The sequence below is a fragment of the Adiantum capillus-veneris genome, chromosome 14, assembly GCF_014529385.1.
Source record: "Adiantum capillus-veneris isolate H3 chromosome 14, ASM1452938v2, whole genome shotgun sequence".
NCBI classification, from domain to species: Eukaryota; Viridiplantae; Streptophyta; class Polypodiopsida; order Polypodiales; family Pteridaceae; genus Adiantum; species Adiantum capillus-veneris.
The window spans coordinates 25908213-25928324 of record NC_140944.1 but is presented as its reverse complement, the minus strand read 5'-3'; positions in this window follow the sequence as shown (position 1 = coordinate 25928324).

The following is a 20112-nucleotide window of genomic DNA, read 5'->3' as shown; positions in this document are numbered from 1 at the left end:
TAGTCTCTCGACAAGTTTCACTGAGTTCAAACATGATTTATCCAAGTTACCAACAACTATTTAGTGTTCGCAAACTCCGTTTTCAAGAATTTGGCTTAAGTCTCACATTTGTGACCCAAATTTCACCAAACTTGATGTGAGTGACCTACTTGACATGCTTAACCTTGTGGTATACTCAATTATGCAAAAATCTCAAATTTGGGGCAGATGTAAATAATCGCAATTATTTACTTTTTAGCATTTTTTTTGCCGAGATGATGATACACATAGGTAAAACAACTCAATTTAAGCTCCCCAAGCAATTTTCAAGGTATTTGGACACAATTTTCTCAAGTCACACAAAGTTTTAGCTTTGCAGTTTACAAGTCTGGATTTAACTAGTTTTTAGTGTCGATTTGATCCAAGTTTTCCCAAACTTGATTTGAATGCTCAATACATCATGCCCAAGCCTGTGGTACTACTATTTGACCAAAAACACTTTGATTTGGGGCAAATGTAAATAATTGTGATTATTTACATATGGAAAATTTTGACATCTTTTTGGACATTTGATGCTACACACTGATGAAACACTTCAAGATAAGCCTCTGAGTGAAGTTTCACATAAATTGAAGCGAATTATCTAAGTCAGACACAATTTCTCGATAAACAATACAGACTTCAATTTTTCCAAGTTTTTGGTCTTTTTTGTGATCCAAACTCTATGAGCCTTCACAAGAGATGTTTGTAATCATGCATAGAGTCTATGGTATCAATCTTGATCAATTTGATCCAAATGTAAAAAATTGTGATTATTTACTTTTGGCCTAAAATGAACAATTTTTTCAATAGTCAATCTTTTCGTGACATGTTTTAAGCCTCTGAGTCAAGTCAAAACTTAATTTGGCCTTAATTCTCAAGAAAATATAAATAATTTGATTTTTTGCTAACTCTTGAAAACTTACCTCAAATGCATCCTTATGCTTACCCACTTGTTCATACAACTTTTATGAGCATAATCTCAAGCCGGATTCATTGGTATCTTTTAATGTTGTTTCAAGCCAACTTCTATAACTTCACATAAACAACTCACGGATGATTCTTTTGGAGTGAGCAATGATTTGAGATCCCACCTTGGATTCTACTTACCCTACTCTTAGGTTCTGCTGCAATTGGGTTGTGGATGGAAGGTCTCCACAAACACTTGTTTTTTTGTTTTTATGGTTTCCTGAGCATTGATCTTAAGACTTGGCCTATCCATCAATTATTCTCAAAATCCCAACCTAATCCTACAATCCTACAAGGTACTTAACAAGTACAATTTTACTCCCAAGATACCTCTACACAGCAAAAGACGACACTCTTTGCGCTTTTAAAGAGAAAGTTTAACTCTAGGTGATCCTAGAGGAAGTTAAAGGACAACTGCACGATATGCTCTTGTTTTCCCTAGTTTAGATCTACTCGTTTCCCATGCAGCGGCGCCAAATGTGGGTGGGTTTCCAAGCCTCACTCTTATCTTATTGCAAACATAGCGAGAACCACGAACATAATTGTCAATCCATGGGACGAAGCTGACTCGACTAGTGCATGGAGGCTACAAGAGGATGTCAATCTCTTGGAAAACAATAGACAACTTGCATCTAACTCAAGATACACTCAAATGACCTAAGTCATCAAAAGTTAGTCGCTAAAAGGCAAGCAAACCATGATTGTTACAGCGTCAAACGACATCTGAATGCTATAAAACTTCTAGGACAAGTATATAAGACCTAAGCACACATGCTTGTGGTCTCAAATCTCACCTTCAATGAGTGGAAAAAAATGCAATTATTAATAGCAGTGAGTTTTTGACTTAGTCGTTTCTAACCCCGAATGCATCTAAATGCTTAACAATGATGTCCCGATACCCCGCCTATACTTACTTTGTGATTTCATAGCTTAAATTTCTACTTAAAATGAAATTTTGGCAGCGGGTTGGCGAAGTCAAATGCTACAATTTATCATGATATGTTTACGTCAATGCGTAGAGCTCTTACATGTGGTTGCAATGCAACAGGCAGCACTACAATGTGACAACCGACAAGGGAGATTGAAGTCGGAGAAGGATAGAGAAGAGCGTCGTAATCTCACACTGTGTATTTCGTTATCCAAAACTTAATAAAAACTTTGCAAAGTTGGCTTTTATACCTTAGCGAAGGTTTCTTAGGTTTAAAAAAATCATCTGGGAGCTCTAACCAAGGATAAACTGATACAATCTGGAAGCTTATAGCTTCGGCTCATAGATTACAATATCCACTCGTCAAATAGGAGTTACAATATTATCAATTTATCAAAAGAATAAGTGTTTTTAGAACGAAGCTCCCAAAAAATGTTACATGGGTTAGCTTGCTCTGCTAACACCATTCAAAAAGGTCACTCCTAGAAAGAACAAGTACATCATTATGGTTACATGCTATGTCAGCAAATGGGTGGAAGCTAAGGCTCTACCAAGGAATATTTCTAGGTCAAATGCTTCATTTATCTATGAAATATCATGTGTAGATATGGCTATCCTATTGAAATAGTGTCAAACCAGGGAACTCATGGTGCAAGAGATGATAGCCCGTCTCTCCACATGCACCATATCCATTTGTGTGACTCTAGGTCAAGCTTCTTTGTAAGATCATTTGGCACATGAGCATATCTCTTGTAGCCAAACACTTGTAGATGACTCGTCAATGATCATAGTGGTGTATTGCTCAACCAAACTCCTTTAGAATATTGTAATTGAATGGTGTACTAGGCCTTGCAACCAAAGACCTATAAATGAGCATAGTGTAGTGTATTTCTCAACCAAAAGTCCTCTAGAATCTTGTAATTGAGTGGTGTACTATGCAATCTATTGATAATGTGAACCGTTGTCAAAATAGCTTCAGCCAAAAAGCCTTGTGTCAAATTTTCCATGGAAAGCATAGTTGTAACATGCTGCGAAAATGTGTGATTCATACACCTAGCCACTCAATTTTCGCCAAGTGTGTATGGCACTGTAAATTTCCATTGAGTCCCTCTCTTTGTAGAAAAGTCTATCATATTTTTTGAAACAAATTTCCCACCGTTATCAATCCTCAAACCTTAAGCCTTTTGCATTTTGTCTAATTCTCAACATGTGCAAGGTCAAGAGATTAGGGTGGATTAATTAGAGCATCATTCATGCTAGCAAAATGTTAATTAGCAAACTAACTACTCAAGACAAGCTCAAAGAGAGAGAGAGAGAGAGAGAGAGAGAGAGAGAGAGAGAGAGAGTAGACTTAACATGCACTAGATTAACTTGAAAGAGTGATTACATGGGGTGCTTAAATAGTGCAAAGCGGAATCTTCCAGTTTCCACATGCATGAACTAAAGAAGAAGTATCAATTTTTACATCCACATTTATAGGGCATTTTTGGGTGACTCAAACTACTCCAAATTGACCCTACTATGTCTAGAAAGAGTCCAGAATGGGTAATATCATGACTAGGCTACTTTTGGCAACATATCACATGCTTTAGGCCACCTAATCCACTTAGAGAATAAGAGATCATTCTCACACACTCATATGTGGGCTAGACTGAAGGCCACAATCCCAAAAACCCTTCCCATGGTCTTTTGGCTATAACTTGATGAAGAAAGATGAAACTCTAATCTAGGAGCGTAGACATAACACTCCAATCCATGAGCCACACTTCAATATAGGAGAAAAGAACCAACACTCTAATCCAAGAGCAAGATCTCAAATCCACAAGAGAAACCAAAGCTCTAATTCAAGAGAAACATCTCAAATCTATGAGAAATTTTGATTTTCTCTAATCCAAGAGCACCTTTGTCTTAATGCTTTGTCTTCAAGTGCTTCATGATCTCCATTTTTGTATCCTCCCCTTGAAGTATCCATCTATATATCCTCCCCATGAACAAACTCTGTCTTCATATCCTCCCCTTGATGTGGAAATCAAGCTTTATTCCATGCATCATAATGACATGCAACAACATGCTAGAAAATGAAATGCAAAAACTTATGCAAAGAACTAATGTCTCCTCGTCTATCTTCCTTGTACTCCAATAGCCCAGGACTGCAAATCTTTTGTCTATTTCTTTTATCAATAAGAATTAAGGCATGACACATCATCTCTCCCATTTCCCCCATTATGTGCTATGGAGCGGTCTTAGAGTAGGAGGCACTCCTCAAACCAACATCTAAAACTTCTTACAAAGCACGACTATCAACTCATCTCATCTTTGTAAGTGAAGATGATTAAATACATTTTTTGATACAAATTTGGCACCTCAAAATAATGTAGTGTCGCACACATAATCAATATTTTTTCACATGTACAATCATCACCGAGGATGAATCCTTTAGACTTAGGCTTGGATGCACGAAATATGTTTCTTCCCCATGGGAACACCTTCTTTATTGGTGGTCAACAAGGGCTTTCACCCGGTTGGCAAAAGGAAATGATCGGCGGGCCGTGAAGGCCGTTCATCATTGTTGGTTGTACTTTATTCACCAATGGTTTACCTTCTTATCCATACAAGTCTGTGTAGCCTAATGGTTGGAGAATTATAATTTGAGTTAGGCTGCACTAGTTTGAACTTTGCAGTTTGCAAGTCTGAAGCTTAATCTTTAAGATTTTCTTACTCTATTGCTTTTTGCACAACAAAAGGATACAATACAATTTTTGTTGAGTAATGTCATGCAAGCCACCTGGTTGGTTGGATATAACTTTGAGCTATGTACATAATGTCAAGGGATCAATGCCTACAAGTTGCACAAAGTATTTTAAGGAGATTATTACATATGTAGTGTACTACAAAGTTATCATGATGATTTCTTTGGGATTTATTGCAAGAGCTATAGGATTGAATGGTTAGACGCTCATGATCCCAAAGCCATGTGTAAAGGTCAAATCTCGTGGCTTTCATAAAATGAGCTAGCAATGAAAATCTACCCAGGATGTCGTACTTTCAAGAATCTTACCAAGGATTGAACATGCAACCTACCCACCATGAGCCCTTTTCCTATATTTCGCCTATCCACTTGGGTGAAGAGTGCATTTTATTTGTGAGCATTTATTTTTGTACTTTTGCAATTGAAACTATTTTTTTGAGCATTCTGCCACTACTTTTTTTTTCATCAAAGATACACATTGATATATGGCCTCCGTCACAACAAGAATCACTCACTAAAAAATGGATGGTAAACCATGTGGGTGACATACAAGTGAAGATGATGAAGTGGATTGTGGAGAAAATTGCATGGTACCTTGGTATAATAACCAGTTAAGAATCACTATTATATCCAAAGATTACATAGAGGACATTCACACGAGAGCCAGCATAGACCAAAATTGTCATGCTCTTGTAATAACCCTAGGATATACATTTTTGAAGATAAATTTAGGGTTATGTTTTGAGTGATCAACAAACCAGGGGTAGTTGGTTGACCTGTCAAAAGGGTAATAATTACTATATCCAAAAACATTACATAAATGGCATTGAAAAACGAGCTAATATAAAAATTGCATCCAATTCATTAACAGAAAAGGATACACCTTACGTGGCTAACCCAACAAAAAGGAACTGTCTATAGGTGTTAGTCCAAGGCTGATGCATGACCATGTGTTCCTTGGGTTCTCACTTGGGTTCAAGGCCAAGAATGTGCACATTCTTGTAATACATGTGTTCGCAGGCAAGAAATGCCTTTTGAATAGATTCTCTCTTCTAAAAATCATGATATGTGCAATTAGGCTCTTCTTTGATGTGAATATCATACGAGATCTTTGGGAGTACTCAAGAAATGTCATGCAGTCTTTATGTCAGTATAACCTCCTCCATAAAGGTCATAACCATGTTACTAGCTGCCTACAATATTGGATACTCTCTATCCTTCTCAAGCTTTAATGGAAAGCTTATCACCTACTCCAAGCTTGTGAGAAGGGAGGCCTACACCAATGACTCTTAGCTTTGTGATGCAAATCCAACCAAGATCCAAGCTTCAATGCATGCTCATCTCCTCTACCATGCTAGTTACTAAGCTAAGCTATGCTAATATGAGTGATTATGTGAGGGGATATACATCTTTCTCGTAAGACTACTCCTTCTCCCTCTCAATCTACTCTCATACCCCGCTAGCTCTCACCATCTTCGAAGGTGTGTGAGGTCTTGGTCTAAGATCGTGAGGGAATTGATCTTGTGTTTGATAAGTGTTTTGCTTAGTGCTTGAAGTTTCCATCTTTATTGCACTAGCTAGTATTGAAGGAACACAAAGAATTGTATTGTAAAATGTCTCTCTTGATGGGAGAAACCATAATACAAAGCCTTTTGGAGGGGGGACCAGCTCCATACAAATCCGGTCCTCAACTGTTGTCAATTGCTTAATTTCTCTCTCTTTTGAAGTATTGTTCATGCTATCTAACTAGGTGTTATAGTTTTTGTTGCTCTCTCCACCCAAGCACTCTTGTTAATCTCATGACTAATCTATTCTAATGAAATGCTCACTATGTTCATGGTATTTTCCGCTAAACACAAGTTACTAGACCATTAAATGTTACATTGGTATTAGAGCACAAGATTTCTCTTTTCTTGCTGAAGAAGGGAGATCCTCAAGCTAGCTATAAATGGTTGGTATTATTAATTGCATGTGAGTAAGTAGAATAGGGATTTTTCAGCCTTGCAGTGTGCCTGCCTTTGTGCAATTAACGGGGCATCACCGTCGAGCGCTATGGTCTTAATAGTGGAGTCCTACGGGGCTTGCCTACGGCTTAACCACTATTGAGCTATTAGAATCTTGACAGGAGCCGGTGTTGTTTTGGTGTTGAACGACCCTCTCCTTGCAATTAATGGCATTCAAGCCACGGGTACAATAGCTTGAGTGCTTTTTCTAAAGGGGTAAACGGGAGTAGCAACTAGGGCTTGAAGTGCCAAAGTACACCTAAAAGTTGTTAGAATGGCTGACAATAGTAAAGAGAGTGAAATTAATGTTGATTTTGCTAATGGGCAGGCTACTAATGATGCCCCTATGCTTGTTAACTACCTTGTTTCTAGGTTTCAACAAGCCATGGGAAATACATCCCTCCAAAGTGAAGTGCAACGGTAGCTTCATGCTCATGGGATTCTCCAAGCTCCCCACCATGACGAGAGAGCACCTAGGAAGCCTCCTTGTGAGACTTCCAAAAAAGGCCTCTCTCTGATTTAGGAAGAAGAAGAGGATCCATATGAAGGGCTCAGAAATTTGCTCCTTGATGACGCATCTCCTTCTCAAAGGAGAATTGAAGAGCCCCCATCGAAGGAACAAGAAAGAAGTGAGTCTCTTGCCACCTCAACGGAGATGGCTCCACAAAGATGGCAGGCTAAACGCTCTCCATCACCTCCAAAACGAAGAAGACCATCGCATGCTTCTTTAACCATACTTCAAAGAGGGATGCAAAAAGCAAGACAAGAAAAAGGCAAGAAAGAGGACACCCTCTTCTCCATTTTCTTCATCCTCGTCCTCTTATGAAAGTGATGGTGAAAACAAAGAAGATCAAGGCAAGAAAAAGGCAAGAAAGAGGTCACCCTCTTCTACATCTTCCTCAAATTCTTCATCTTCTAAAGAAAGTGATGGTGCAACCTTTGAACCATCAAAAAGGAGAGGCCATAGGAAATCCTATGCCTCATGGAAGAGGTCGTCCAAGCTCAAGAAGTTGAAAGAGGGAGGGAAGAGCATCTCTTTCCTTACCTACGATGGCACCTTTGGTGCTACGGACAAAGTCTTGGCCTTTATCCAACAACTCGATGCGGCGTTTGGAGATGAGGGCTTCATTGAGTCCTCTAAGCTACACCATGTAGATATGCACTTTCAAAAGTCCGCCAAGCAATGATGTTCTAGCCTACGGGGAACCGGTGAAGCTCCACAAACATGGCTTTAAGAGCTTCCATTATGAAGCAGTTTTTGGCCACCGATGCCAAAGACAAAGTACTCACCGAATGGCAAAGCTTGAAACTCTCTCCCTACGAATACATTCACAAATATGTAGACAAGTTTTGGGACTTACAACTCAAAGCCATTGTGTTCAAGAAGTTGGATTTTGGAGAGCAAAAGCAAAAATTTTGTGCGGGCTTAACTGAAGAAATGGTGGAGTATGTCAACTCCCAACGGCCATGCACCATATCAGCTTATACAACATAGTATGGTGGCTTCTTGAATCAATTTCCAAATGGGGGCTAAAAGAAATTTAAGCCCACAGAAAACCAGGGTTCCAATGAGCCTACGGGGAAGGACAATGTCCAAAAGTCTCCTAAAGGGAAACTCCAACAAAGCTAAGGAGAAGGGAGTTTACAAAGGTAAAAACAAACTCTCTCCTGAAGAGCTTGACGTATCGCAAGGATAACCGTTGTTTCAAGTGCGGTGATCAAGGGCATGCATACCACGCTTGTCCCCAAAAGAACACCCGCCATGAGCCTCCTAGAGCTACCTTGGTTGAAATCCAAGAGGAGGAAACTCACCACAAAGGATCTCCTCTATGCCATGCTTGGGGAAAGGTAAGAGAACATGATGCTTTTATTCTCTTTGACCCTGGTTCTACTCACAATTTCATATCCACAAAGTTGGCCACCAAGCTAGGCATACAAGCTTACGAGACGGGAGATGTCCTACCCGCAGACAGTGCTTTCAAGGGGGCAAGAAGCTTCACGCATTCCCTTAATCGGGAAATTGAGGCTCCATGTCCAAAGCTATGTGGACAAAGAGGACTTCTTTATCTCTCCTCTCAAGCATGAGGATGTAATCCTAGGGGCGCCATGGTTTGATTGCATGGCTGCCAATGTTAAATTCCCTGAAAGAAGAATCTACTTTAGGTTCAGGGAAAAAGATATGTACATAGATGTCAAGAAAATGGGTAACACCATACCCATTGTACATACACAAGCTTTCAATAAGTCAATAAAGAGCTCTATTTCCGTGTACATGATTTTGGTTAAATATTCTCAAAATGAACCTAATGTTTTAACAAAAGAAAATAAACACACTCACAAGGAATTAGAGTTATCCAATTTTCTCAAGGGGTTTCAAGATGTCTTTATTGACGACATCCCTTGTGAGCTAACTCCTAAATGAGGCAATGATGACCATGCAATTGAACTTCTTCCAAGAAGTTCACTGCCTAACAAACCTCCTTATAGAGTTTCTCAAGCTCAACAAGAGGAGATTATGCGGCCAGTGCATGAATTAGTTGAGAAGGGCATGGTTAGGCCTAGCTCATCTCCATTTTGTTCTCCTGTGCTTGTAGTGCAAAAGAAAGACGGCACATATCGTATGTGTGTCGACTATAGAGCACTAAATAGGACCACTATCAAGAATAGGTTTCCCGTTCCACGAGTAGAAGACCTATTTGATAAGCTATAAGGGTCCACCTACTTTAGTAGGACTGACCTAAAAAGTGTCTATCATCAAATAAGGATAGTTGATCAAGGCATTGTAAAGACCACATTCCGCACTATGTTTGGTCTTTATGAATATATTGTCATGTCTTATGGCTTGACCAATGCACCAGCCACATTCAACCGCTTGATGGAGAAGCTTTTTAGGCCTCACCGAACCTTTACTGGAGTGTTCTTTGATGATATTATCATCTACTCTAATTCATTAGACGAGCACAAGCAACACCTCCAGGTAATATTTAAAGTTTTAAGAGAGAATAAACTTTATGTTAATCAAAAGAAAAGTGAATTTTGCTTACAAGAGATTCAGTATTTAGGTCACATTATCTCTCAAGATGGCATCAAAATGGATCCATCAAAGTTAGAGGTAATAAAAGGATGGCCTAAACCAAGGAATCTTCATGAACTAAGAAGCTTTATAGGTATGTGTGCATACTATAGACGCTTCATAGAAAAGTTCTCACAAATTGCAGGACCATTCCATAACCTAACAAAGAAAAATGTTAGCTATACATGGTCTACCAAGGAGAACAATGCTTTCAAAAAGCTTAAATAAAAGCTTATCTTTCAACATGTGCTTACACTACCGGATCTCTCAAAGCCATTTGAGGTCCAATGTGATTCTTGTGGTGATTGAGTTGGAGCTATTTTGTTCCAAGAAGGGCATGCCATAGGCTATGAAAGTTGAAGGCTCGGTTCTACATGCCTTAGACTCATGGAAGCACTATTTATTGGGGAACTCATGGAAGCACTATTTATTGGGGACTCCTTTCATTCTGCGAACGGATCACCAAAGTCTTAAGTACTTCATGACGCAGACCAAGCTCTCCGACAAACAAATGAGGTGGGCAAACTTTCTTTTGCAATTTCATTTTCATATTGCTCACGTTGCTGGCAAGCATAATCAAGTAGCCGATGCACTCTCAAGACGACCGAGAGTGAATGTGGTTTCCATAGCAACTCACAATGATCTATCTTCTATGATAGATGAGTATGCTATTGATCCCGATTTTAGAGATGTGATTTCAGCCCTTGCACTAGGGAACAAAGAGGAACCATTTACTTTACAAGATGGTTATCTTCTCTATGGCAATAGACTATGCGTTACTAGCTCACTACGTGAGAAATTAATGTATGAATCTCATGCTCCTCCTTATGCAGGGCATAGAGGGATTCAGTCTACCCTAAAAGGGATTAAAACATATTTCTATTGGTCTACCATGAAAGCAAACATACAAGAGTATGTTTCTAAATGTGTGGTATGCCAAAAGATGAAGTTTGATAGTGGGAGGCAATTGGGATTGCTTCAACCTTTGCCAATCCCTAATTCACCATGGGAGAGCATATCTATGGATTTTATCTTTGGATTTCCTAAGTCGATCCATGGGAATACGGGAATATGGACAATAGTAGACAGGTTTAGCAAACAAGCTCATTTTATACCTGTCAAAAAGACTATCAAAGCCCATCAAATGGCAACCCTCTTCATTTCACAAATCTTAGGGTACCATGGCTTGCCAATGTCCATAGTGTCGGATAATGACTAGTAATTTCTGGAAGGGTTTCTTTGAGAATTTAGGGACAAGGCTAAACTTCTCTTTGGCCTATCACCTGCAAACGGATGGCCAAAGTGAAATAGCTAACCTAACAATTCTCCATCTACTAAAAGCCTATGTAATGGAAGTAAATCAAAGATCCCAATGGGAGAGTACTTACCCTTATTGGAGTATCCCTACAATAACACTCTACATAATTGTACATACTTCCACGGGAAAATCACCTTTCGAGGTAATTGAGAAAAGATCAAAAAGTCCCCTGCTACTTAAGGTACACAGAAAGATCTTCGTTTGCAAATGAGTATAGCTGAGACCTACAAGAATCTTTCCAAAAAAATTAAGGATGCTATCTCTATCTCACAGCAAAGGCAAAAGGCTACTGCTAATAAGCACAGAAGAGCCAAGCCTTTAAAGAAAATGATTGGGTCTTACTCAAATTTCCCAAGGCTCGATTAAGGCACACGACGGGCAAGAATCCTACGGGACACCAAAAGTACTATGCTAAGTTAGCAAAAAGGTACTATGTTCCCTTCGAGATTCTTAGGCCAATCAATGAGATGGCCTATCAACTCAAGTTGCCCAGCCATTGGCTCATACACAATGCTTTCCATGTGAACCTACTAAAGCCTTACAAGGAGAGTCACCACAAGAACCAACTATAGGGGACCCACCGGAGATTGAGGACTAAGAAGAGGTACTGCAGCCCGAGTCCATTCTTCGACATGAAGACAAGGTACTAAGAGGCAGTAAGACTATACGACGATATCTTATTAAGTTTAAGAATTATCCTTTTGAAGATGCTAGATGGATGCAAGTCATACAACTAAACTATAACCTAAACCTTGTCAATGCTTACAATGCTTCCCTAGAATCAGCAAATGTACAAATGTTAAAAATGAATAAAGTTTTTGTCTTATAAAACTCTCTTTTTCTTTAATGTGGACAAATGTGAAGTAGTATGGATGCTTAGATCAAGTTTGCGGAGACGACGTCTCCCAAACACCAAGTAGAGCTTGTCACTCTACTATAGAAGATTGATGGGACTAATCTGCAGACATGCTTGCGGATGCTTAGGCTCTCAAGTGCCAAATGGACTAGTCATCCATTCTGGAACGATGTCGTAGGGTAACATAGGGATTCTCTACCCGCTAGCAAAAGGACTAATGAATATGCTTTATCTTCTCTACCCCATAGTCGAGGATGACTATGATTTCAAGAGAGAGGTAATGTCATAATAACTAATATCTAATTCTCCTAAATGATTTTCTCATGTTAAACTTATCATTTAATATGGGGAAGTGCCAGGGGAGAAAAAGATAGAGTATTGGTTAAGCTGGCAGATCGGCCACAGTAGGGATCCAAAGGAGGGAAAATACAGATCCAAAGGGGGGGGGGGCATCTTCAAAAGAGCAATGTGCAACATTGGGCCTAAAAGACCCTAAGGTTCAGTCCATTAAGACTTCCAAAATTCTAAGGTTCCAAAATTCAAAGGTTGTGTCCAAAAGTCAAACATTAGGGAAATTGGATGCTTTGTCTGTGTCCCAAAAAGTCTTATTGCATCCCTACATAGGAGGGGGCGAGCCCTAGTTGTAGGAGATGAGAGAGAAACTCACACACACACACACACACACACACACACACACACACACACACACACACACACACAAGCTCCCTTTACACAAAGGGAACGAGGGACACATGTCAGCTCCCTAGCTCAGATGCCTACAAGGTGTACTCAAATCCTATTGGATGGCCATGGAGGTGGACCAATGAGAATTAGGTGTACTCAAATCCTATTGGATGGCCATGGAGGTGGACCAATGAGAATTAGGCTAGATTAAACCTAGTTTAATTAATTTAAAAACACTTAATAAAAGAACCAATAGGAATTAAGCTCTCTAGAAGACTATTGGACAGTCTCCCAAGGGGTCCAATGAGCATTCATCAGCCCAATGGATTGCCTCATTCCTAATGGCCAGGAGACAAAGGGGTCCAATGAGAGTTTAGTTGCATTAATTATTACCTAAAGCTCTCACAAAAGGGGAAAGGGGGACACATGTCAGAAGTCTATTGCTTATGCTGTTTAAATTTCATTGGCTAAGCTTGGGGAGGTCCAATAGGGTGTGAGCATGAGCAAATAGCAAGAGGGGTCGACCAAGAGAGAGAGGGGGATGATTTTTCAAAGGCATTATTGCACACACACACACACACACACACACACACACACACTCACACACACACACAAGTCTATGTGTGGAGTAAGAATCTCTCTCTCCTTCTCAAGCTTTAATGGAAAGCTTATCACCTACTCCAAGCTTGTGAGAAGGGACGCCTACACCAACAACTCTTGGCTTTGTGATGCAAATCCAACCAAGAGCCAAGCTTCAATGCATGCTCATCTCCTCTACCATAATAATTACTAAGCTAAGCTATGCTAATATGAGTGATTATGTGAGGAGATGTACATCTTTCTCGTAAGACTACTCCTTCCTCCTCTCAATCTACTCTCATACCCCGCTAGCTCTCACCATCTTTGAAGGTGTCTGAGGTCTTGGGTCTAAGATCATGAGGGAATTGATGTTGTGTTTGATAAGTGTTTTGCTTAGTGCTTGAAGTTTCCATCTTCATTGCACTAGCTAGTATTGAAGGAACACAAAGAATTGTATTGTAAAATGTCTCTCTTGATGGGAGAAACCATAATACAAAGCCTTTTGGAGGGGGGACCGGCTCCATGCCAATTCAATCCTCAATTTTTGTAATAGCTTAATTTCTCTCTCTTTTGAAGTATTGTTCATGCTATCTAACTAGGTGTTATACTTTTTGTTGCTCTCTCCACCCAAGCACTCTTGTTATTCTCATTAGGAATCTATTCTAATGAAATGCTCACTATGTCCATGCTATTTTCCACTACACACAAGTTACTGGACCATTAAATATTACAACTACCTATTCTCTGAAGTTGAGATTCCAACCACGATTCCCACCTTCTTCTTTGAAACTTGGTGCCATAGGAGATTGTTGGTGGTGGATCCTCTGAATCACTCATACATATCTCCTTCTACTTGTAATTTTCAGGAAAATTATGAGTTGCCTACTACTGGAACAATTAGTTAGGCTAATTGGACCATTCAATAATCCAAATGGGAGTAACTATGCCTTGTAATACTGAAACACCTTGGAAGCGATTTGAAGTTTTAAATCACCTGGTAGTGTCGAGAAATGGTCCTGAAGGAAAAATATGGTTGTATTCTTCTTGTTCCTCTTCCTCTGATTGCCAATTGGAGAAAGTTGTCCACAAATCTTCAGTTGCAACCGCCATATGCCCAACTAAATCCCATTGCCCATGGCGGCTTGAGAAAAGTTCTCTCCACAATCAGCAGGATCGCCAAGTGTTATTGGGGCATTAGGGGTTGGGGAATTGCATAAAATTACCAGACAAAGTATTTCAGTGCTTCAATACATAATTGATACATGTTTCAATACCCTTTCAGTATGCAGTAATGAATCGGGGAATATAACAAGAATTGAACACAGTAAAGAGACAGAAATAGAGTTCTCCATGGCCAAAAGCTCTTCATTCCTCCATTTCCTCTCTCTCATCTCGTTACAAGGGGCACGAGATAACTTACTTCTAGAACTGAAGAGGTACAAGCCAATTCACTTACAAAAGACTAAAAGTTAAAAGCTAAGGTTCTACCAACACTCAACTGAAAATATATCTAAGGTTAACACTAACCATCGCTACATTTGCCATGATGCATGACCCTCCCTTCACTTTCTAAGAGTGGAAGGTATTTCATACAGGAGGTTAAGTTTTGTTCTCACATATGGTTTTTCACAAGACATTAGGTTTGTCTTAGTTCTAGAGGCATAGAAGCTACACCACCCTCTAATGACCATGCTAGCATGGGTGATCACACTTGAATATAGTACCTAATGTACTACAAAGACCACCCCACCATTTTTTGCACCTACATAGATTTTTCTATAGCTATATGTAAAGTATTTTCTATGGCTAGATATGGAATACCAAAATAGACAACCTAGAGGCTGTCATGGATTTGGCAGACTTCATGACGAGTAGAGGGTCTTGAGGTCACCAAAGTTCTTAGGCTACCCAGCTTGCTGACACAAGGTGGAGGCGATGGTGCCACAAAGCATTGTGCAAGGGCTCAAAGTGCATCTTAGATCCATTAGACATAATCTCAGTGGTCAAGGTTCTTAGCTACCTCATTTAGCACTTTTAAGGACGTAGAGACAGTTCCATGATACATTACCCCATCCCATGTTTCACTTCTTTATTTGGTGAAAAGGTTTGTTCTGGGGGGGGAGGGGTTTCCAGGCATTGGGTACAATCACACCCCTTGTGGCTTCCTTCTAGGTTTTTTTCCTAGGCATTGGGTGCAATCATACCCCTTGTGAGTTGAGTTATATAGACCCATGGGATATAGATTCTTTTTTTTATGTGGATCTAATGAGGGAAAATATTCTAACTAGTATCTACCTTTTCATGGTTTCCCTAAAGAGAATGCTTTCTTGGATCTGCTAGATGCCTCCTCCCCCCCAAAAGAGAATTCTTTCCTGGCACTAGTGAACCCCCCTCCCCCCCCCCCCCCCCTCTTCCAAAATAAAAATCCCCTCCCTCTCTACAAAGTTTTGTTGCAATTGGATTTTTGTATGATGATCTTGTGCTCCACCATAACCATAATACTACCATAGAACTTAGGTAGGGGGAGGATTGGAAATTGTTTTGGTGTAGCACAAGATCGTTGGGTTGGTATCAAATTGCAATGAAACTTATCAAGGGCAAGGAGCACACCAAGCCTATAGGAGAAATATGTAGCACAAGACAGATTTTAATGAAGCTTTGCAAGATTGTTGGAGATTGTATGGTAGAAATATGGCTATTGTGCACTAACAATGTCTCACTGATCCGATGCCGCACCATAGCCATAATTTTGCCATAGATAAAGGTACAAATTTACACTCATTATAATATAAAGGTAAAGATAAACTACTAACTCAAGTGCCTACGTACCCGTTAGAAATAAGTACATGAATTTCTCAATCAAGTCTATTAACGTCAAAAAGACAAGGAAAGTCATTTATGAGGAATGGAAGACATGAATGTATACATGTTATGCCGTAGGTCACATGATCATGACTATCATTGCTAGAACTAATACCACTAATGTATGCCACATCTAGAACTCTTACTCTACTACACACAACCTCCGTGATGTTCTCTTGATAAAAATATTAGTATCCCAACAACCATAATATGAGCATGATTTTGTGTAGGAACATGTATCACAAACCATGTACCTCAAAGGCCATTTTTGCAGAAACGTGATCAGTGACTCTTGGCATAAGTAGGACATTGCTCTAATAAAATTTGTTTGCAAGAAATATTCAAAAATCACATCAAAATTGGCCAATAGCAAAAAAATAACAAAAATAAGGATTTTAGAGACAAAATTGAGATTTTGTGATCCAAATTCAAAAAAAAAGGGGGGCATTAGCCTCTATAGGGCATATAAAACTAGCTCACCAAATTTCATGCCAAAATGTTTTCAAACATGGATGGCTAATATTTGAATAGTAGGTAGGTGATGTCATTTGAAACAACTTTCCCAAAATGCACAATAGCAAAAAATTGCAAAAAGTTGGTCAAAAGTGCCAAACATAAGAAACTAGCCAAAAATTATATGGCAGACAAAAAATTTCTTTTGACTGATCAAAAGTTGTTAAAATCCAAAAAACAAAATGGAGTAGACTATTGACACTAGAAGTAACCACGGGCCAAATTTGGGATCCAGATCTGATGGAACATGGATCGTGATCCATGTACCTTTTTAGGATTTTGGACTGAGATTTGAGCAGTAGATCCTGAGATTATTTGAAACACTTTTCCCAAAAGAAGCATTTGCAAAAAAGTTGAAAAAGTGATCAAAAGAGCACAAAACTAGAAGATTATCTACCCTAATGGACTCAAGATTATCAAAAACTACCCTAATAGACTCAAGATTTCACTTGTGGTTGCTTAAAACTGATACAAATTCAAAAAGGTACAAATAGCATAAGCTATCAGCTCACCAATCCCAAGTCCAGAAGTGATCAAACATCGATCGCAACCTCATTCAATTTTTGGGACAAAAACTATACCATCCTATAGCATAGACCATTCTGAGCAAAACTGCCCAAAGGAGGGTTGCCAAAAAAGTCCAAAAAACTCATCAAAAGAACCAAAAACACTCCAAGGCTAAAAACTGCTAACACAGACCAGGGTTTCAATTTTGGCTGACCAAAACTTATCCAAATCCTTTTTTTTTGGGGGGGATAACGCAGAAATACCTTCATCTATGAGTGGTTCAACTTTGGGATCAAAAGCTCTCCAAATGTGGATCGTGATCCATGTACGTTTCCCAAAATTGTCAACCTTAAACCTAGCCAATGTGATCTACATGCTATTTCAAACCTAACCCCAAAGTTTCATCTCATTTGGACATCAAAACCTAAGTCAAAATCCCAATATTTTTCAAGTACTTTGACAAAGTACAAGAACTGACCTAATTTCCAAACCAAAGGTAAAGTGTTTGATACCATAGCATCTATTAGTCATGTTGATCCTAATGTTACAAAGAAAAGTCAATTTGACCTCCAAACATGGATCGTGATCGATGTACCCATGGTGAGAGCTTGAACTAATTTTTTTGGATATGTAGTGCATACATAAGGTTACATATCCCCAAGTCTAGTTTTGAAAAAACATTGAGCAAAATTGTGTCAAAAGACATCAAAACAGCTAATCGACTAAAAATCATAAAACAGACCTAGGGTTGGGCATTTGACCTATCAAAATAGCTCCAAATTAAAAAATATTTGAGATAAATCTTGTAGACATAGAGTGTGACAAGCTCCCCATAGATCAAGTAAAGACGTGGTTGAACATGGATAGTAATCCATGCACCTCCACTTCAAAATTTGATGAAAATTGGTACAGAGCAGCCCGCATATGACCTTATGTAGCTATTGTCAAAATTTGAAGTGAAAATTTGACAAAGGAACATGTATCACAATCCATGTATCTCTTCATGGTGGGGACATCTGACTTGATAATCTTGTAGATATAATTGAGTACATCTCAAATCTAAAGTTAGAGCTAAAAATACCCTCACAAGACCAAGATACAAGCCAAAGTTCATGTGTCCTGTCTTGAGACTATTTTGAGTGTTGTTTCAAGTGCAAATCACCAAAATTGCTCAAACTTTTGATACAAAACTCCAATTTGAGCTAGGTAAATCCAGGAAGAAAGCTTGGCTTTCCTATTTCCAAACTTTTAGGGTACCCAAACTAGTTTCTAAAGACCAAAGAGTCACAAATTCCTAAATTTTGAGAGGCCTGACCAGGGGAAATAATAGATAAGTTGCACTAAGTTAAGGTGGGCTTGTCCAAGACTATCTTGAGGGTATTGAGTGAGCCTTTACGATGACAAATCATCCACCTCCAGGGTTTTCTACTCAAATTAGAGACATACAAACCACAAGAAATGTTGCAACTCCTTTGAGAGTGAGAATTGACGACGAAGACCTAGAGGAGAGGCATCCTCTAAACAACAAACTAAATGTGAGATTCATCAAAACCATTGAAGCCATGAGAGTTCCCTCGGATTATTCTCGTGAGGGACTATATAGGTTCACAAATGGAGATCAATATAATCTATAAGTGTCTAGAACCCGATGCTAGAGAGTTAACGGACCATAAGAACCTCCATGCATTCACATATACAGATGTCCAATGAGTGCAAATTTCAATGGTATACAAGTATGGACAAGAGTACAAACTTGTGGATTGAATTGAACTAAAAAGATATGCGTACAAGGGTACTCCAACCTCTAGTTACTTTCAGCCGCAAACAAGGCTAGAGGGGGGCCAGAGCATATATCAGAGAGAATTCCACCAGGATTTTCTCCAAGACGAGAAGAGAGAGCAAGAGATGTCTTTTCAAGAGACCACAAAATGGTTAGATTAATGACTGAAAACCCAAAAAATGAGACCATATCAAGTGACCCAATGTGTCAAGACAAAGTATAATGGGTCAAGGGGGATCCATATGCTCATGTCTCACTCTTCCAAAAGGATTTGAGAGCTGAAAAAATAGTGGATTTTGATACTCGGTACGAAGGATTTGTCTTACCCTCAAAGGGATAGCATTGGCGTGGTTCCAACCACTGGACATAGATGATTTTCCAAACATAGAACAAATCTTGCAAGAATTCATAGAGGAGTTCTCTAAAAGGGGATCAACAACAACTAGGCATCACAGATCTATGCTTTCAAACAAAGAGAGAATGAGAAAGTGAAGAAAGCTTTTCTTTGCTTCAAACAATACCTTGAGAGATGTCTTGTAAGAGAGTTACCACAAGACAATAGGCTATCAATTCTCTTCATAGAGGGCTTGAGGAACATGACTCTAAAAAAGGACCTACATTTGAAAGCGTGCACAACTTTTGAGCAAGCCACTAAAGAAGCTTTATATCTAGTTGACAATTGTAAGTCTTACAGAGAGGTGACAAAAGATGTAGGTAACATGACTAGGAAAACCTTTCTACGATGAGAAAATCCACAAAAAAAACGTTCAAATTTCTATAGTGCCGAGCATTGATCAAGTAGTCAAAGAAGTGGTGAGGAGCATAAACCAAGGCTACAGAGAGAACTTGATTGTACGACAACAACAATTGAGGACATGTGACACTTGTGGAGGGGATCATCCCACCTCGTGGTGTAACACTCAGCCAAGACTACAACGCATGTTAGGGCAACAACCATGTCTTTTGATAAATGATAGAGTGGTAGTCAAATACACTCAACCATTGTATGTTCCATGACACACAAGAAATCATTTTTCATGGATGAGAATACCTTAATGTTCATAGTCAACAAGAGGATGGTTCAAAGACCATTCTTACCAAGCAAGAACAACCATTGGTTGCACCACGAACAACTACACAATAAGCAGGATCATGCGAGGCAATCATTAGCCAAAACATTGTCCCTATTAGGCAAAGAACATGGAGATATTTGGATATTGTCTCGAATGTGCTCTTACACACCTAGTTCTTGATTGTTCAAAACAACCAAACA